Below are 21,309 nucleotides of genomic sequence, written 5' to 3'. Positions count from 1 at the left end.
AAGGAAAGCACATGCAGCAAACCGCAACAGCAAACATCAAGAAGGAGGTGAAAGGGCTTGTAGATACCTCCCACCCACTATGGCTGGATGCCTCTCCAAAGCTGAGGAAAGCCTGGATTCTTAGTGTGGGTGTTGCAGGATTTGAACCATTTAGACCATAAGAATGTATTTATCCTCCCTGTACATGGTTGAATTAGGAAATTATGTCCTGCTCCCATTTTACTGATCGGACACTGAGATCCAAAGAGACCACTCAGCTCAGAGCACAGCACCATCAGCCTATCTGGGAAACACAGCCCCAGCTGGTTCACCCAACAGTACATGGAAAGCAAATGGTCACTGTGGGGTTCCCCAAGTCCTGCACTAGCTACCCTTATCTCATCTCTGGGCTTGTTTCGATATTAGCAACTGAGCCAAACTCAGGCATCTCTCAGTACCAACCCAATTTACAGAGCAACAAAAAAATCATGCAGGGAAATACTAGTCTGCAAGGAAATATCAATCTGCTCTGTCTTGCTGACAGCGATGTAAAAAGTAAAGATTGTTGAAGTATTTCATTACCTTTGTGCCATGAGTAAATCTATGAGGTATTAAAAATAATGGGAACCCATCAAAATAGGATTTAATCCCCATGCATAACCAATAATCATGTGGCACAGTGTTTCTACACCTAATCAAGTACTGCATCTGCTGAGAAACCTGTGTCTTTATGAGCAGAAAAACAGCTCTTCATCTATCATGTTCCCATAGCATCCTTTTTCCTAAAGGAAACTAAACCCCATCAGTTCTATTTGACACTAGAATTTTTAAGTACATTTGATTTCAGTTAGACTTGAATATTAGTTAAAAGTATAGGCTTTTTTAATTCTATCAGTCAATATCAATCTCATTAGTTTCAGCCACTGCATATTCCACTGTGCAAGGTTTAAATTATCTGCTGCATAACATGCTAGTTTGCATTTCTTGTATATTTGGAAAAATAATCATGAATTAACAGAGACGTCAAACATTTCTAATACTAACACAAAATTTTCCACTATTTCTCTTCCAATTCATTTTACTCACTTGAAAAGAAATGGGCTGCTTTTCACTGATGTTAAAATAACACAAATCAATTTTATAATATGTGATTAAGTGCATTTATGTTTACAAAAGCATGGCTAGGAAAACACTAACATAATTCTGCTTGCAAATAGCATGGTTTTCTTACAAATCTGTAAGATCCTCAAAAAAGAGAAGCAGGATATAAAATTTTCATTGCTTTATTTTAGGGACCTCAGTTTTTTGAATTAATGCAAGAGAGAGTTACAACTTCACAGAATAAAGTGCTGGGAGAAAATTCCAGAAAAAGGAGTTTTGGCCTCCCCAAACAAACCGGGGAGGATGCATTTCTGTGTAGCACTCCCTGACAGCTTTTGTTTAGTTTTAGCAACAGAAGGAAATATACACTGAATGTTGCCCAGGAAAACACAGTATACAGGAGAAAATACACATTATCTACAAAATAGTAATATTAAAAGTAAGCTTAAGAAATTAATTTATGCTTGTACAAATAGTGTTGACTTTATGTTTACAAAGGTTTAGTATGCAAGCCAAACATTGTTGCAAGTGTAAAAATGTTTTTATTTTTAGGGAACTATTTTTACAAAATATTTCAGGATAAATTAAAAAAAATAGACAGATATCTCTAATAACTGCCTGGATAAAAATACCACTTTTTTTAAAGGAAAAAGTAAAGAGTGGAGAAAGCATAAAAAACATAAGAGCTAAGAAACTGATAAAATAAACAGCCTTATGAAATGCAAAATAACTCCAGGGCAGCTATGTTAAAATAAGAATAATAATAATAAAGAAACCTACTGATTAGCCCACCTTATGTAAACAACTTAATATTTCTTGTAAATCCATACAAGAACAACCATCCATTCTAATGACAGTAACTAAATTATACATAAGTATGAAATAAATTGCAGTATCTCAAGCAATTTACCCTATTTCATAAGGTAAAACTCAGCCCAGTGAAAAAGTTCTAAAAGAAAGCCCTCTTTCGTTTGTTTCACAAGTTATAAAACTTTGAATCTTCAAGCATACAAACAAAATTAAACATGTGTAAACAATTGTTTCTATGATTGTAAAATTAGTGGTGAATTTAACTGGGAAAAAATGTTTAACTGAGCAGAACTGGCAAATGTTATCTTATAAATTTAAAAACTCTGATTTCTGAAGACTCTTGCCCTGCTGATCATAACTTAGAAGCAGAGAATATAGTCTGAAGTTCTCCTTCCCCTCCACAGCCCTTAATTACTGTGTATCATATAGTTGTGTATTGCAGAAAAGGTCATTCTAGCAAAGCACAGATAACCACAAGGCTGTATTACCAGAAAGATCATCTTTACACAATAGTTAATTAATGTTTACTCTAAAAAACCAGACTTTTTGAAGCCTTGGAAACTTCTAATGCTTAAGATAAAAGAATTAAAAGATGTTCTTTCCAACAGCACAGAACATACAGTATTTCCTAATAACCAGATTTCAGTGAAAGGATTCAGAGAAGACATGATTAGCCATGAGGGAAAAACGTTGTGTAGATAGTAGTTGTATTTTGAAATGGAACTCTTCGTAGCCTCTAAGTTATTAGCTGTGTTAGGAGAGGAGGAAGTAACACCTCTATTACAATTAGTCATTTAAGTACATTGCATGCATTTGGCATTCTGAAGCTGTTTAACACTCAAAAACATACTCCAGATTTTTTTTTTTTCTGAAATCACATGGAATTAATTGTGTAAAGTTATCCTAAACTGCAATACAGAAATCATAGTTACTGACCTTTTATTTTTACTGTTGCATGTAAATTGAAACTATTAAGCAGCTCTTAAAAAGAATTTCCTCTCTGTGCTTCCTAAACTTGAGAGTTCTTTTTAGAACATATTCATTGAGGTGTCCATATCCATGTTTACTTTATCTTTTTATAAAGATAATTGTTAAAAGCAAGAAACTATATTTACAGTGAAAGGTGAAGCATGTCAATAAAAAGCAGCAGCAGTGCTATGACTTTAAAAAACCTGTGTTCTCATGAGTGTGCTGTTCATCTCTGCATACACAGAGATGGTGTTCAGTGTACCAGGCAACCACCCTGTAAAATTACAATATAATTACATAGATATATATAAAATAATCTCTGCAGCATGTAAAGCCCTGATGGATGCATCATGCACTTCTGAGCCCTGTCTGGAATTAGACAGCAACCTTCATTATGAAATACATTTAGACCTTCCCTTACACAGGTAGGAACAGCATGACAATAGTTTTCACTGTAAAAGGAACTGCTCTGTTGATCACCAGTGTAACAAAGACTCCAGACCTTGCTCTGGTAAACGACATCTGTCTGAGATCAGATACATTCACAGAAAAGAATCTGGTCTTAATTTTAAAGGTCAATGAGAGAGAGCCCAGCTTCTTCTTAATCCAGCTGTCCCCTAATATTTTCTAGTATTAAAAATCTTCACTTTTTCCTACATGAATTTGTTTTGCTTCGGCATCCAAACAGTGTGTTTTCTTTTGTCTTTTTCTGCTATATTAATGTGATAAGAAATGTAAAAGATAACTTCTGATTCTAGGTATTTTCTGTTATCAAGTCACTTAACTTTCTCACAAATAATGTGTATATATATATATATATATATATATAAAATTTGTTTTCTCACTATGAACAATGCTTTCTCAGACCTGCTTTGAAATTGATTCTAAACCCAAAACAAGTAAAATTAAATACACTTAGAAATAATGACATGAGCAGTATTTTTACAGTAATGTTTTCTCCAATATACAACATAATGTTACTGTCCTATTCTGATAGTCTCACATTTAGGCTTTTAATTTATTTTTTTGTTTGAATCAGTTATACACAGTAATCTTCAAACATCTTTCAGCATCACTGCATTTGGGGGACGATCATTATTTTTTAAGTGTGAAGGATAAGCATTTCCCTAGTCTATTGCCACGTGTGGGGAAATATTTTTATGGGATATTATACATTTCATATTATACATTTCACTACATGTTCCCAATCTGGTCTCTCTCTAGGGTTGTGGGTAGTTGGGTGTTTTTACTTCTTAAATTTGGCTTTGCTAAACATCAACTTTCCTCTAACCATTAAATTGCAACAGATGGCTTTCTGTGTATCAAGAGCTAGCTAGTGTCCACACAAAGTCTCAATAGCAAATCTAGATACTTCAGTGACAGAATACATTTTGTTCTTCAATAAAACAGAATACATGCCTCCAGCAAAAAGCAGAAGAGACTGAGAAGCCCTCAAAAGGATGTGATATAAGGAAATGATCAGACAAGATACATCCAAATGATCTCAGAAAGTTAGCTGTGACCAACGCTTGATGGCAAGGTGGAGAACTGTCCAAATCTCTGCCAAACTGACTTGGAGGAAATCAACCCAAACCTTTGTATGGACCCAGGACATACTAACCAGATCCTTTAAATGTGTTCCTATACAGTTGCAGAATATAAATTTGTTTGGCTTAGTTCAGTCATGGTGAACTTTTGATGATGCAGAAAGAGACAAAAAAGTGCACCCAGAAACTAAGATACACATCAGAGGGGAGAAACTCCTCCCTGATTTCACAAGGTCAGCAAGGTAAGAAGCTTTCCCTTAGCAAACATGTTTTCCATGAAAAAGTATCCATGCCTCTTCTTCATTAAATACAATGGATGCTACTTCTGGTCCAAGGACACATGGCATCATAACAGTGTGGGACTGGGCCTTCCCCACTACATGCACACAGGTAGGAAAAACAGCAATTTCACAGATGTACGGTACAGATCAGACCTATCTCTTGCCTGCTAACCCATGGCTAACTCTCATTAATCCATGACTGACTGCACATGAACACATAGATGCATACTCTAAAAACTCTTCACACAATAAAGTTTGGTTTTCCATTGACAATTTCTGTGGTCCCTTTCTGACTACTACATTCATCTGGGATATGAAATACAGGATCAGTATTTCAGTGGTAGTCTTACCAGTGCTAGGCCTTCAGGTAACATGACTTTTCTGAATCATACCCTTTTTTTCACTCATTCAAGGATAGTGTTAAGTCACAGCATTTTACAGAGGTTTTTTCATTACAGTTGGTAATACTAAATTCCCACTCAAACTCATGTTTTGATAGGCAGAATTTCTCATCTTGTAAATATAAGCTCTATGTCTGCACTCCTGCTTGTATTGCTTTGCATTTGTCTGTTTTACGGTGCACATTTTTATAACACAGTAATTCAGCAGAATCAATCAGACTGTCTGTAACAGTGTGATATCTTCAGTATTTGTGGCTCTACTAGTACCTGTTAAATGTACAAAGTTTACCTACTTAGACCACTTTTTTGAGAACAAGTGAAGCACCCTTTATCTAATATATGACCTATTAATGTAGTTTAATACAAAAAACTTAAAATCATAGAATCATTTAGGTTGTAAAAAATCTTTAAGATCATCAAGTCCAACCATTAACTTAACACTCTCAAGTCCGCCACTAAACTATGTCCCTAAGTGCCACATCTACACATCTTTTAAACACCTCCAGAGATGGTGACTCAACTCCTTCACTGGGCAGCCTGTTCCAACGCTTGACAAATCTTTCTGTGAAGAAATTTTTCCTAATATCAATCTAAACCTCCCCTGGTGCAACTTGAGGCTGTTTCCTCCCATCCTATCACTTGTTACTTGGGAGACTGACACCTCATTACAACGCCCTTTCAGTTAGTTGTAGAGATGTCCTTCCACATAAGGTTCAAAAATGTCATGTGCTTCAAACATGAAAAGCCTTGGGGAAGCCCAGTTCTAGTCTATGCTTTTTCAAAAAGAGAACCACAGGCATTTCACTAGCAGTATTTTGTATTCCATTCCACACTGACCCTCATCAGCACTGGGACAAAATCCAGTGCAACATCTCCTTTGGAAACAGCATTATCCGCCTATGATTCTACATTTGAATTACATTAATAAATTATTAATGAATAATATTGGACTATTTTAAAATATTCTGTGCTTATAATTTACAAATTATTTTTCTTCCAGTAAAATATCAATACAGAAACATGGTACTAGTTTTGTACTTTTTCCTTCTTCCATCCCAGACTGCAGAAATAACAGCTTGATAACACATGCTCCCTCGAAGAGCTGATGGATACAGGAAAAGAAAATGAAACAAGTGGGACTCTACGAAGGTGAAAAAGGACTCAAAGATGTTTTTTATATAGCCCTCTGAGTCTTTGGAAAGAGTGAGATAACTTGATATAACATGTGCTGAAGTATCCAAACTGGTATGAGTCTGCCTTCTTTAAGACAGCATAAAAAGATGCCTCTGCCTCTGGACATTGACCTGATTCCATTCACAACAGTAAGTTACTGTCTGAGACTGCTTTGAGAAGCTCCTTGACTTGTTTACATTAGTAATAGCCATAAATTGACCATCAGCATGACAAATAAGTTTTAAATCCTAGACTTTGAAGAAAGTTATCTGAATGAAAATATAAGACACTTCTGAATATTAGGGAATTCTGTCATATGTGAATGCATATACACAAATGGAAGGAATGGTATCCCTAAAAACTATAGGGAAAAAATAAATCCAGAATAGCATATACACAGGGCCCCAAAACAAATCTGTGAATTGTTCAGTAGTCATATAGAATTTAAATAAGATTATTAGCAGATAAAGGGCAAATTAATTATTTAACAATGTTTTATGTCTATCTGTCAATTAATATTGAATGCTCTGATATGCTGACCAGGTACGTTCTTCTGTCCCAGCACTATGGCAGGTGGTATGACAAGGACAAAGTATCTTTCCATTAAAGCTGTTCTTTACATGGCTTTCAAACAAGAACAATGCATTTGAAGCAGTCTTTTAAAAAGCATTTCCTTCCTCAACAGCATTAGCAGGCTGCTGCTCTGAAGGAGACGTAAGGGCTTTCAAAAAATTGAGATTAAGACCTCATATGAAAACCTTTTAAATAGCTTTTTATTCCCCCAGACTCTCCTGCCTGGCAATCTTGTGAACAACACATAATTAGTGTCAGACATCATTCAAACTGCTGACATCAGGTGCTCACCAACAAGGGGGCTGCATGACACAGCTGAGATTTAAAAGCCCAGGTTCATTTCATGTAAAGTAAGTGCTGTGCTTTTAACCTTTAAAGTGTTTAAATGTGGGAAAATGTAGCATTCAGAGTAGCACTTTATAACAGTGCAACCATTTCTATCTGAACAGAATTTATTTTGTCACATGGTGACTGAATGCTCTTGCAGATCCACAGTGCTTATAAATGGCTATCTTTTCCTCAAAGCTATTCAAAGGCTGGGATTTATTTTCTGCTTTTATAGTTTAGCTTATGAAATGATACAAAGTCTTGGCATTCTTTGCTCCAGTAAATAATGACAGACTATGTTTATATATTTTGAATGCAATTATAATACATGCTTTTTTGCCCAACTACTCAATGACAATTTGGTCCAAAGCTTATTGAAGTCAACAGGTAATTATTTTTTTTCCTACTAAAAAAGAAGGTTCCTTCCACTGCAATGTCCTCACTTCAGGTATTTCTGGTAGATTCCATTAAAATTTTAGAATTCAGCATTGCATAAGTATAAATGCAAACAAAACATAATTACAGACCATGACAAAGCCTCAGGTAAATTGTTATTTATCTTCTTTGTACTTCCTACTTTAAGCTAAAAGGCTTATTATACTCAATAGTGTACAAGAAAGTTCATATGAGACAGATATAAAACTCACTGGACTATCAGTGCTTACGGCTATAAGGCTCATATTTTAAGAGCATTTGACTAAGGAGCACATAAGGCTCTTTGTGTGTGTGTGGATAGAACAAGACTAATCCTAATCTGATTTCTGTTTTCCAATACATCAATCTCTTTGGGTATATTTTAAGTAAGAAGAACTACATACTGCTTCTATAACTGAAAAATACAGTGAACTCAATGGTAAAAAAGGAGATACTAATGCAGAGCAAAAAGTTACACATTGGTTAACATATGGGAAATCAAATTAGGCTACTTTTTCAGAAAAACACAGAAGAGAGGCTAGTCTCTTGATATCAAACTGCAATGAAGATGGAAGTGGAAGACAGGTAAGGAACTGTCCTCACCCACAATACTCTTATTGTGAGAGCTCTCTTTACAGAGAGCTTTTTTTATTTATGTGTTCTTGATAAATGTAGCATGCTCTTTTCTCCTTTTCACTGCAATACTCTGGAGATCTTCATACTTCTCACTTTCTAGAGATCTGCACCACACTGTATATTCTTACTTTCTAGATAACACTATGCCTAAAGACACAAATAGCTGAATATCTGAAATGAAGCACTGTACATTGAATGTTATCTATCCCCTGAAATAATGATGTCAAGAGATTCATTCACCATGGAAATGCCTCTTGATTTCATTAGTTTTAGTAGCTTGGCCATTTCAGACTTGGAAGCTATTTCTGTTGCTGTAGAGAAGGTAAATATTATGACAAGTCTCTTCAAAAGAAACTATTACTGAACACATCAGCTGCTACTGATTCAAAAACCATATGGTACAGAAACCATTAGAGGAAGAATGACAAATTGAGAATTCTTACATTGCTTCCTTTTGGAAGACAGTGCTCTTGTTTTTTTCTGGGTTTTCCCCTTTCTTTCTTTACCTCCTTGGCTTTTCTAAAAGGTTGTCTTTGATCCTCTTGTAACTGAGGTCACCATCTGTATTTGTGCAGCTTTCTCTACTAAAGTCAACATGGTTCTAAAATTGTTCACTGTTAAAACAGCTACTATTATTGCTAAACCCTTGAGAAGTAATCTAGATTGGAATACTTCTTCCTTCTAGTAAACTCACAGGAATTAAATAACTTTTCATCAAGTAAAAAACCAGTTATTTCCTTGCAGGTGTTTTAAAAAAATATATGCAGGAACACTACTTTGCCCTCCAATAAGACGTGTAGCCACATCTCATTTCTGTAGTTCATACCTCTATAGGATCTCATGCCAGAGATATGATATAAATGGAGACCACAGGCTTTCAGTCATGGAGATGAGGGAGTGTAAATCACATTCTCATTGGGAAGAGTCTGTTGTTTTAGAGCATTTTGCTCTTTGTGAATTTCACAAAGGACTAAATTTTTATTTCTATTACACTAGAGGGAAAAAGGAATAAAAGATCAGGGAATCTCTGAAACCAGAGCCCAAATGGGAAAGAAACATGAGTCTAGAGGGTTATTCTTCAAAAAACTCTGTCGAAATTCAGGTTCTATTGTTTCTAAATAGAGGTAGAAGTATCTATACATAGAAATAGGAATATCCTATCCTATCTATAAACATTCAAACTGGAACTGAAAAATTCAAACATGCAAGCTGTTCTACAAAGACTATCAAAGTATTTCTTTTTAAAGCTATTTGAAAATACATCAGTTGATTGCCATTTTTTCCCATATCCAATGAATAGAGTATTGGTAAACTCTCACGCTTACGGCACATAGCTCACAACTGACACTGTAAAACTTTTAGCACACCTTTTTACAGACCTGGGTATGAGGTTCTTTCTACCCCCAGCATATATACACAAGACTAGCTGCTATCTGACATAAGTTCTCTTAGTAAAATCCGTTTATTATTTACAGAGCCAAAATTAATTTTTCTCACAGATTTTTCTTTTTATTGAAAAAGCCATATAGATCACTGCCAAGAGTGATCCATTTGATCTTTCATGAGTGCAGCATTTGCCTAGAGAAAATATGCTAGAGAACAGTAGACCATATCCATAAACACTAATTTTGTGTCCAAAGAAATTTGGTACTTAAGTTACCCCAGAAAAAAAGTTTGAATAGCTCCAATTTTGAGAAACTGACACTGATGTTAATTAAAGGGCCTGGTTAAAGAGGCTTTATTAAGGCAAAAACATAAGGCATAATTCAATTGGTTGATTGTTTATGTAAAGTGCCGTTCAACTTAAAAGTGCCGGAGACAGAAAAGCACAATGCATACAGGAAGAAGCATCATTAGGAGACAGAAATATGCTTGGCCAAACCTTGACTTGCATTTAGAAGTTAAAGGTTTGCTGGAAAAATTCACCAAACAATATCCTGAAAAAATACAACGCTCAATTTTAATACTATACTGCCCTGTTGCCCTATACCTGTTGCACTTTTTTTTTCCTACCAAATTGGCTCAATCATATGTAACCTTGCATTAATAAAATTTTAATTTACACATATAAACAGTATCTTTTATTGTTAAAATAACAATAAAACTGTGGATTAAACTGTCTTGCTGTTCGAATTTGTGATGGTGTGAAGAGAACCTTTTTCCAACTAAGTTGTCTCATATGGATGCATTTCAAAATTTCAAGAACTAAAAAGTCTTAGATTTGCCTTTATGCAACAACCACCTCATTAGGGGATAGAATTTTTTGCAAATTTCACATGACAGAACTTATTTGACATTTTTGCACCAGGGAGGTAATGTTTCTAGAAAGTCTTGTTGAATTAATGAGTGGTTCAAGCCATGGTGTACTGATGGTCCAATTCTCTGGGTAACAGTTCTTTTATCTTTTTTCTCTATATTATTAACAATTTATAAAAGCGTGTCTGTGAACCAAACAATCTCACGTAACTGGCAAAGAAACAATAATTAGAATCATGCCACAAGTCTATGAAAAACTTAAGGCAAAAATAGATATTTTTTTTTTTCATTTTAAATTCTGTACTTTGACAAAAAAGAATTTATGTCCTTCTGTATTTAAAGGAAATATATCATCATAGCTTTAAGTCCAAAGAACAGGCTTCCCAACCTTCCACAGCTACTTCCTTCAGAAAGATGAGGGAAACTTGAAAACATACATCCTTTTCACTGGATGCAAGTCTTCTGCTTTTGTTAGAGGATTTAATTCCTTTTATTCATTGAGTAATTCAGGTGTTTCACTATGAAATAGAAAAAGGAGTTTAGCTGCAATGTCAGAGCCACAATACTGTTTTAAGGAAAAGTATCACTATCCAGTTGTAACATTTCATTTTATAGAAGACAGTACTTTTGCACTGTTAAAGGGAGGGTGCTGGAGGAAAGAGCTTTTCTTTAAAATGATCTGTTCACACACATAATATTTTTTTCCCCAAAAGGTTGACTGCTGAATCATAAACCAGAAGAAATTACACCTGTATTGTCAAAAATACTCTTTTTAAATTGAGAATGCCATGTAACCAATTCCAGCATAGGAACTTATGTCTAATTAAATGAAATGTAGTTTCTTTTTTTAATGTATTTAGCATTTTCCTTTTAAATAACATTTTGAATGCTATTATACCAATTAATCCCTCCAATGTCTATGTCAGAAAAGGGGGAAAACATTACTTATGTCCTACACAAAGGATCGGAGGCCAGACATATAGTAGAATGGATATGGTCATACAGTGGGAACGAATATACATATAACTAAGCTGAGCAGCCTTTCCTCTGTCAGTAATAATATTGTATAATAGATTTGCAGTGGTGACCAAAACGTTATAGGGGTTGTGGTCTCAAGATAAATCTCCTTTTAAATAAATTATTTCAAAGTTTATTTCTTGCACTGCTTTTTAGCAGGTTTTTTTGAAACTACCTGTGCACATTTATAGCTATGGCTATCCACCGTACTTGGATACTTGGCTATCCTCTAACTGTACTAACTTCAAATTTCCATCTGTTTGGGGAATAGACATGACACATACTATTTTTTTTCTAAGTCCATTTTTTAATACTCTTTACTATGAAAATCTTATCTCAGTGTTTTTTTCATAGGAAATTTTAATCCTGACAATTTTACATGAAAAGCAAACAAGAGTATGCTACCTTGTGATACTTCTAACTATCCGGAGGCATGTAAAACATACAGAAGTTACACTCATGGCCACATTCATCAGTAAATACTCAGCATTTTCTAGCACTTCAGGTGTCTAATTTAGGTTTACAGTTTTATCGCGTTCACTTGAATGGTCTGAGGCATCCAGAACACACTCTGTAGTATTTAAAATCCAGCCCCAAAACTATATAACTATGAATCTTAGAAAGATCATATTATAATGTTCATTTTCTGAATTTCAGACTTTTAAAAACTACTTAATTAAAATTTTGCAATTTTCAGAAGAAATATGCTATTGCAAAATAAAAACTGAAATTTTATGTTGAAATATGAAAATTATGTTTAGACTCTTCCCATTGCTTTGCTTTCTAATTCAGCTGAGGGAATTTGTTGACTTTGACACAAATCTGTTTATTGCTTTTGCTGGCCCTTAGCTGCATTTCCCAATAAATAAAATATTCATCAAAAATACTAGCTCAGAAACAGCAATAATTCTTACAGACACGAAAGTGGAACATCCCTTGCCAAATAGTTTTCCCCCAAAGAAAATGTTAGAAATAAATACACTAGTTTTAAATCAGATTAATTGATGCTTTATTAAAACGGGTTCAGATTAGTATTTGTATGGCTACTGAAAAAATATGGAATGGAAAACTTAACAACTATTCAGCAAAAATGTAAGCAAATTATAATAGAGCAAATGCAAAATCTTAACCTTAACATGGCTATATTACTGCCAGCCAACACTACAACTGATCTGTCATAATAACGAGGTCCCAATTCTGGACTCCTTGAATATGCACCACTTCCACTGAAGTTGCTCAGGATTTTGGATATGCAAGGAATGTAGAATTAGTTTCTTAATCCTTAGGCCACAGTCCATAATAATTAGAGTGCCCCAACTCATAATATTGCTGGCTGAACAGCTCTGCAGCACCTTTTAGGGCGTTAACAGTAGGATTCTGCTGATTTAGTCTAAAAATCATACAAGGACCTTATCTCTGCACTCTTATCTGTAATAAGCAAATTAAACTAAGCAACTGCATGTTTAGAGTGTAATTAATTTTGAACTGTTTAGCAACGTAGCCTTACCTCTTCTTCCCCATTTGTCCTCTGTTCAAGGGGAAATCAATAATACAGCTCAGCATTTAAAATCCTAGCTTTCCTCTGTTCTGAGCAGAGCTACTTACACAGCTCTCCTTTCATGGCAGAGCATAGGAGAATATTCATCTCACTGTTTAAGAGAGATGGATTGCAGAAAAGAACAGTTTTCAAAAACAAGACAAAAGTGCTTGCATTATAATCAGTGGGACTCCATCACAATAGCAAAAGGGCAAATGATGTTTCTTTGTTATCCCACAAGTAAACCATATGCAAATTTCCAGTAATATTCAAAACACACTTCCCAGCTCAGTAAATGTTTTCTATTCTTGGCTCCTTAGTATCCTCAGCTTTTTTCAATTAGATCCTGTTTGTTTAGTTAAAAAATAAATAAATAAAAAGCTCTAAAGAAAGGATTAAGCCCTGTATCTTATGGGAAAAAAAAACACCCATAAATTAGAAATCCTTTTCAAATCTAGACTATGCATTCTTTAATCTTCTGCCCTGCTGGGAAGTGTAATTAGAATAAAGGCAGAGAGAAGCATTTTTGCTTCAACTGTTTTATTCAGCTGAAAACATGCTTTTGACTATCTGCAACTAAATCTCAAAATTCATGACAACTCAGACAACACTCCCACATGTTATAAGTCTGTGAGTTAAAAAGAGAGCAGGGAAAGCTTACAGAAACCCACCTGGTGAGCAAGATCTTCAGATTGAAAAGGGCAAGACAGAAGGTCACATGGATAGGAAACAAGCAAGCTGTGGCTGTTAGAAGGTGATGAGAAGAGTTTAGATGCAGTTCTTCAGTGTGGTGTGGTCTCAGAAGGCAAATAATTTTCAAAATGACCCACAGATCTGACTGATGGATATGAGTTAGCGAGGGATGAGAAAACCAGTGGAAGAGGCCAGAGGTTGGAAAAGGTAGTGTTGGTTACCATTTACTATTTCTTCGCAATAGAATTAACTGAAATCTAATGATTATGCTTTGAATTTAAAATTAAAATGAACATAAATTGATTAAAAAAGCAGAAGTCAAAATAGAATGCTAAAAGGAGAAATAGGCACTTCTTTTTAGGATAGAAAATCACCTTGCCTGTATGTGCCACGTCAAATTGTGACAGATTTTTGCTATGATCCCATGTCAGTAAAAACAGGAGCAAGAAAAAACTCTAGAAGTTATTTTCCTCTTTTTGGTGCAATGTACCCATGTGCAAAGACCCAGTATCTAGACACACACAGAAAAGAAAGAAAAGAAGGCTGCTGTTCCTTCCCGTCCTCCTCTCAACATCAGAAAAGACATAGTAAGGAAGCAGCATGATGTTCAGATAATGGTTAGGGTATGCAGCTTTCTGACATCCCTCTCAGTGTTGCCAAAGCTCAACTCACAGTTCCAACAAACTGAGTTTATACAGCATCACCTGCAACTCAATTTATGTGCACAAGAAACCCTAGCCTCTTGTAGACATTCCTCACAGCGAAGAGAATATCTGGTGTTAGCAGAAATCACATTGTGAGGGCAGTGTGTGCTGTATTTTAGGCAAACCCTGGTCAGAGTAACACTGGGAGTCTGGGTTAGGCCGTCGATGCAGTCAGGACAAACAGAAGTCATTGGACTCAGGCTGCCACCAGTGAGTAAAGTCTAATGCCTGAGATAGCAATGTGATGCAGAATCTGGAAGGACAAATATTAGGGCTGGACCTTGGTTTGGGAGCAGGCAGGACCACAGCTAAACCAACGTACGTGTCTGGGTACCAGGAAAAGGACTAGGGGTTCAGAGCAAAGGCTGAGCACACAGGACACAATCTGAAAGACCAGGCAAGTCATGGAGCTGGACCACACCCAGTTGGTTGTAAAACTGTCATTGGGGCACAGTATTTTTCTTCTGAAGAGCTCAGCTGTCAACAGCCTCTGCCTAAGGGCAATGGTCACTGCCAGTCTTTTCTGACTCACTACAGGGTTGTTATACCTCCTGCCACACAAACTGTGAAAAAAGGTTCAAGTTCCTAAAAACAGAAGATAAGGTAATGCAAAATCTATGTGGATCCCCTTGAAAAGCTGTGCTTATTTATGTCACACATATAGGGGTTTTTGGTCCCATCTTCTGAGATGCTACCTTATGCCAACAAAATCCTTGTGACTAAAGACCTGTGATGAAGGAACTGTGAGGGATTAATGCAAAAGAATTCCCTCAGGGTGAGCCAAAAAAGCTGCTCATCTTTGAGGAGAAGTTGAGGAACATGCTAATAAAGATACTATGATGTTGATTAATTTCTTTTTTCCAACTGTCTAATAAAGTTAAATCATTCATACAACACTGACATTCCACAACCAACTTTTAAAATACTGAAGACATCTACATAGCTTAATAAAGCAAGCACGTACTTATTTCATGTCAGACATAGCTCAGAGGTGTGCTGAACCCTTTTCTTTCTCTGGGGCTCCTCAGAAAAACGTGGCATGACAGTGATGCAGAAAGAGAATTACTAAGTAATTTAGGAATAAACCAGTTTCTCTGCTCTGTATCACAGATCCAATGTGTCTAGCAATGCATTTCTTTCCCTTGAATGTGTATGTAGATGAGTCTCTTATACATTTTACATACGAGTGGTTCTCACTATGCAACTGAGGCTTAAGTTACAATAAACCTTAAGTGACCATACAGAGACAGGGCAAGAAAGAGTAAATAGAGGAATGCAGTAATAAATGTAGGGTGTTAATGGAATAATCACAAGCCTTGTTGAATCTAATAATTTTGATGCTATCCTGTAACAGATTCATTTTTAAGGGAAGCCTTGAAGGGTTTACAGACTTTACAGAAGCAGAACACTTTGGGAATAAATCCAGGCCTAGACTGAGACAAACCAGCGCAGAGTATGCAAGGCCAGGAAGAAGAATGAGATGCATAAAATAGGGAAAGGAAGGAAAAGGAGATTAGGAAGCATGGCATATTACTAAATATAAGTATATATATCTATTCCTCAAGTGAACTGTTGTTCAGTGAGTGAGTTACATGACTTCTATTCATTTATATGATATGTCTGGCACCACAACTGGTTGTGGAATACCCAGAGGACATTTTAGATAATAACAGATTAACATCTATACCTAATTTTTACTGCTCACGGATACAACCAAAAAGAACAAAACCCAAAATACCTGCAGGTTCAGAGGCACAAGTAGGGGATGAGCTGTGCGATTTTCTGAGGGCAAGGATAAGAAGCTTTGAATTTTAACAACAAAAAAATAAAAGGACGACTCAGTAAATAACTATTCTTAAAAGATACCATCAGTGCATGAAGTTAAGGGTTTTCTTCTCCTCTTATTGATGGACATTACATTCTTCTTAGTACGTATTTCCCCTTGGCAACTTAACATTTATGTCATCCACTGTGAATCATTACAGCATTCAATAGTCCTTGAAATGAATATTTTTCCCCTGAGAAAGGATGCCTTAGAGAAGCTGCAACGGATATTAGAGCTATTTTTGCACTGTTAGCCAAAACCATCATGCCTGGTTTTTTTAACTGACAACAAAAACTTTTATTCTCTATTTTAATGGTCTGTACCATTAAGACAAAAACAGATGATAAAAATACAAATAACTGCACAACACAAAGACTAATTGAAAATGAACATCAAATGAAGCTTACATGAGATAATGGAAATGGAAGACTAACTCTGAGCCTGGATTTATGCCCACCTCCTAGCCAAGTGCCACAAAACCAGTTGAAAACACAGAAGAATGGCGTTCTGTTGCACTTTACCTATCTGGAGTTTCTGTTTCAAAATAACTTTATATGTTTATACTGCTATTGAAAAGGTCAACATCTGGCTGGACAGATGTCTAAATAGAGGGTGAGCAAATTTGGTATCTCTATTCTATTTTAAAAGAGATTGGTAAATCTGATAGGCGTTTGTATTGATAGCTTCATACAGGCCCCTGATTATCTTCCAATAACAACTTCTCTGTTACAGTGTGTGGGAAGGATGGAATGATGCGTGAGGGGTAAAGTGGAATGGTTTCAGAGACCTGGAAGAATCAAGAAACCAAAATGAATGGTCAATCTTAGGATGGATCCTGCTGGATTCAGCACTTACTGACTCTAGTCACACCAACAGCACTGTGAAAAACATCTGTGACATCTGCATTCTGTTCTTCCTTTTGCATTCTGTGTACCAATAAAGCATTCAAACTGGCATGGTTTATCTTTGAAGATCACTCGAGTTTCAGACCTCAGAGATAACTTATGGAGGGCTCAGTGGAAATTCTGGGCGTACTGCACAGGCAACTTTTATTTCCTCTAGAAAACTGATCAGTTGAAGAAAATGTGATGGTTTATTTTTTTTATTTTTATGTGAGTCAGAGGGGGAATCAGAGCACAGCAATGAAGAAGGAAGATGGTAATCATGATATTGCTGGTAAGAAGATGGTGCTACAGGTTTTTTTTTCCTCCGATACTGTGTGCTCATAAGAAGGCCTCACATCTAATCACCTTTGTTAGCCCTACTAGCAGTGACCTTTAGATGTTTATTAACAGCGTGCACTGTAATTCCAAACTCAACATACATTATGGGATCCTGATGTTAAGGCTACACCCCTATAGTGATTATATTCCCTTTACAAAAACTATGCATAGATCAAACATTAAACACTCTCCATTAAATGTATGCCAGCTGTTACTCTGTTACTTACATTACTTTATTACTTGACTTTGTCCTACAGTCTGAAAACCCGGCGAAAACCTGAGTAAGTCTTTTGCATTTAGCTCATTCAATACACATATATATACACACTTACCTGAACTTACCAAGCCACTACTGTCAATAAAGGTCTAAAGGGTTCTTAGTAAGACTTCCCTTTGATTTCTGCTTCAATTTATAGTATGAACACTACTTGTAAAGCTCAATTGTTTCCTACAATGTCCTGATGTCCCATCAAAAAAACCTGAATTGATTGAAATACAGCCCACTGATGCTTTTGTATCACTATAGAAGCTGATGGCAACCTTCCACCTCTTTTGCTGAATGGTGTAATTGGCCTGCCAGAGAGGATTTGGGACTTTAACACGTTCCTTATTTAGCTGAGCTAACCAATTATTCTGCAGTTGCTATCAAGGCTGCAGACTTTTCTTCACTGGGGTCATTAAGCTTGTCAAAACTAATTTGTCACCACAACCGCTGACCCTCATTCCCTCTGACAGCAGCACAAGTGTCTCACTACACAGGCCTTTGCATTACAAGAAAGTAAATGACTGATCAGAGCCCACCAAGCGTCCTGACCGTATGCCACAGTCTGACCTTCTGACCCCGTGAGAGGTGGAAACAGTACCACCTAAATGGCATAGGGTCACATAACGACACTACTAATCATTCTGTAGAATAAGTAAAAAAAGCCTCAAACAGCTGAAGTGAAAGAACACTTGAAAGTGATATGTGACCTGCAATGATGATAAGAAAGTTTTGGGCTGTTTTATTTTTAATTAAAAAGAGATTATTAAAGTGACTTATTCTGAAACAAAATTCTATGAAAGAAGTTACCAGCTGACTCAGACTGTGTTTTTGGAAAGTTACTCAGACATGGCAGCTGACAGTGGAGCACTTTGTCCAATACACCAGATCATTACTGCATAATCCTTTGTGTAATTCTTGACCACTGAGTGACAACTGAATCAGGCCAGCAGCAGGTTCTTCATCTGACGTAATACTAGCCACAAAGTACTTAGTGTCAGTTCATACTTACTACAGTGGGTTAAAATCTGGCCCAGAAACATCTGCATATATCTAGAATTTGCTTCATTGAAAGTTCAGGATGTACGAGTTTTATAATGGAGCTAATCTCTTCTAATTATCTGTATCACTAAATTATTTTGGTGACAAATAATTCATAACCTGATTTGAATTTTTCCTTCACTATTGCAATAATACTCAGTTTAATGGGGTAACTTGGAATTAGCACTATGTCAGTTGCTATAGGGTATTTGAGAGAAAAAACATGCAAAAAGAAGGTAAAGGTTTCAGAGGAACACTTTCTCTCAGAATATTCCTAACCATTCAAGGCACCAATTGCGGAAGGGCCTTTATCCCCAGTACTCTGAGAGGTCTTTCTTGGTTGAAGTAAGATGACTCATACTGCCATAAGATCATCCTATGAATAAATATTTTCAGTGTCAGGACCTTCACTTGTATGCTACCCTGAGTACAAGAACGGTTCTGCAAATACAGTGACAGCAGTGTTCAGTTTTCTCTCTAGAAGCCTTCAAATGCCATCATCTTTTATCCATACTTTTTGTAAAGCAGTATTTTTCTAAGCATTTGGAAAGATAAATCTTTAATGAAAAAAGGCAGATGCAAACAGGATCCAGTCTTAAGAGACAATGACTGGTGGTGGGTTTTTTTGTCTATGTGAATTACACTTATTTAAACAAGGCTGAATGACTTAAGGTTCATCAGCACTGTACTGACTTTGAACCCCAAAGTTCCTATTTAACAGACGAAAAATAAAGAAGGAAGATGTAAAGAGACAAAGAGGAAAGAAATGGAGAGTAGTGCTGCACAGGATCCTAGGAGTTTGTTGAGTCCTAATGATGTCATTCAGTATTTAATGCCTGGTGACAAGGGTTTTTTCCCTCCTTTCAGCAAGAAAGCAAATTCAACATTAACAAAGCCCTGTTGAAGCCAAGATTGGATGTGAATCTTAAGCTGTTCCTAGACTTCTCTATCTCTTCCTCCTGGACATAGAGAGTAGCCAACACTAAAAAAAATATGCTTAAAAAGCCACATAATTACTTTGAGCTTGGTTCTAATTTATATTTGAGATACGGTCTTGCAAAAAGGCTCACTGGAAGAAAAACAAACAATGGCAATGGTCATTATGGTATGAATAACTGGTGAACTGCCAAATATTGCAACTTGCCAAGCATCACAAACAAAAGCTTTTAAAAATATGCACATTCTTTGACTAGCATCTTTTGTTGTTAAAATCAGGCACGGGTGAACCAATTAGAATAAGGAAGAGGGAAAGTAACAGTAGAGGAAGAAATGGGTATGACACTCTTCATATTCCCTAACTACTAATCACTTCTGGAGGGAGACACTCCTCATTTAACAAATTGCATTATTTCTCAGTGCTTTTTATTTCATGGAACAGCACTGACAATAAGAGTTGGTATATGCAGAGACAGGGAAAGATTATTTTTTGCCTTTTGTTTTACTCAATGGTTAGGATCCACAGGCAGACAGATAAACTGTTTCTATCATACAATGCACATCAAAATTTTACAATGTGTTTACATGGGTCCAGTAAATATCCAAAGCCAATATTCCTAGTTTACATCAATGAAGCTTGATTCTGAATTTTTTATGATTGTCCACTAGCAGCCTAAAGCAGACAAAGTTCAATGCAAAATTAATGCCTGAGTATGAACTGTTCTGCAAAGGTTCCAAGTCAGGAAAGCAGCTGCTTAAACTGCAAAGCAGATTTTTATTTTTTGTTAAGGATTCCCATGGAAATGAATAGAAAAAGAAAATAATTAGTTTAGTATTTATTCTCTGTAAAACAAAGAACTATACCACTAAATGCAGATTCTTACCATACTAAGCATAATTTACCATCAATAGATGCCAGGGATTAGACAATAAGTGTCATAGAGAAAGAACAGAAAAAGATGCACGATGCAAAAGATGCACAAGAAGCCACCTACATGCCAGTAATCCTCAGTCATCTTCTCATAACTTCCCAAATGTGCCTAAAATACAAAATTGTTCCAGGATCTAAAAGGAAGGAATCAGAGTTGTTCAGATTACTCTTTCAATTTTAACCAGAAATCTGGGACCCATGACTTCTGAGGGCAGAAAGAAGAGTAACAGCAATGAAAATATTGTGGCTTGGTAGTAGCTTTTCAGACCAGTCATCCATCCCAGAACTAGACTTACCAAGGTAAGTCTCAAGGTCAAGTTGCCATTGCCTAATTAACATTCTGAAATGTAGAAACACTCTTCTGTTCATATGGCAATAAATAACATTTTTCAGTTTTAAACATAGATTCCTACAAATCCATCCCCTTACTTGCTATGTGGATCTGGCTACTATAGGAAATCCACACATTATAAATGTCAGAATAGACACAAGCTAACTAAAACTTCAGAGCTGTACAGCTACACAGAAAGTCTAGGAATTTGGTTTTAAAGTATTATACCAAGTAAAGTTCAAATCACATCTCTGTTCAGCCTGAACATTCCAGCAGTTAACATACTTCAGCGCAAAGGTTTATAAAAAGCTGATTTCAAAGTGATATCCATGAGTACCCAGG

General features: G+C 36.0%; 1 protein-coding gene across 3 annotated transcripts in view; it reads right to left on the bottom strand.

The window, feature by feature from the left end:
* Positions 1-21,309, bottom strand: part of GLIS3 (GLIS family zinc finger 3) — a 173,689-nt gene that overhangs the window by 50,550 nt on the left and 101,830 nt on the right. The gene's annotated exons all lie outside the window — the stretch shown is intronic.

This window comes from Athene noctua, chromosome Z (assembly GCF_965140245.1).
Source record: "Athene noctua chromosome Z, bAthNoc1.hap1.1, whole genome shotgun sequence".
NCBI lineage: Eukaryota > Metazoa > Chordata > Aves > Strigiformes > Strigidae > Athene > Athene noctua.
This window is presented reverse-complemented; position numbering and strand designations above follow the sequence as displayed.